Source organism: Myotis davidii, unplaced genomic scaffold (assembly GCF_000327345.1).
Source record: "Myotis davidii unplaced genomic scaffold, ASM32734v1 scaffold1786, whole genome shotgun sequence".
Lineage (NCBI taxonomy): Eukaryota > Metazoa > Chordata > Mammalia > Chiroptera > Vespertilionidae > Myotis > Myotis davidii.
Window position 1 is genome coordinate 320,913 of NW_006297147.1, and position 709 is coordinate 321,621.

Here is a 709-nt window from a genome sequence, read left to right on the forward strand (position 1 = left end):
GGGAGAGGGATAGAGAGTTAGAAACATCGATGAGAGAGAAACATCGACCAGCTGCCTCCTGCACACCTCCTACTGGGGATGTGCCCGCAACCAAGGTACATGCCCTTGACCGGAATCGAACCTGGGACCTTTCAGTCCGCAGGCTGACGCTCTATCCACTGAGCCAAACCGGTTTGGCGACTCATATATTGTTGTTATGACCTCAGTTCATAGGACATCAAGGAGGCAAGGCTGTTGAGCCTTTTCTCAAGATCAAAACAACACCTCTCCCAGCGAACACCTTTGATTCCACATGCAGATAAATCTGTTTCTCACGGCCAGAATTGGTCCCTAAGGCTGAAAGGAATAAAAGGGCAACTGCTTCATCAAATGTAGAGGCAGCAACACAGGTCTGAATCAAATACTAAAAACAAAGAAACCACCATGACAACATAATAATGTTCCACTAATCAATACAAAACTAAGGGAGATCTAAAGGGTGTCCCAAAATTCACGCAAGAAGTAATTTTGATAGAAAACACAGGTTTATAATTAAAAATTGTATTTTTTTTAGATTCATAAAGTATACAGTATAGGGTTATGTATGGAATAGCATATTGGGTAAATGGCCTTCACGGCTTTCCTGGCACATACGCACTCTTTTGTTGAAATTTTCCATGACCGGAAAAATTGAAATTTTTCAATGCGGCTGCTCAGGCAATAACAGCAA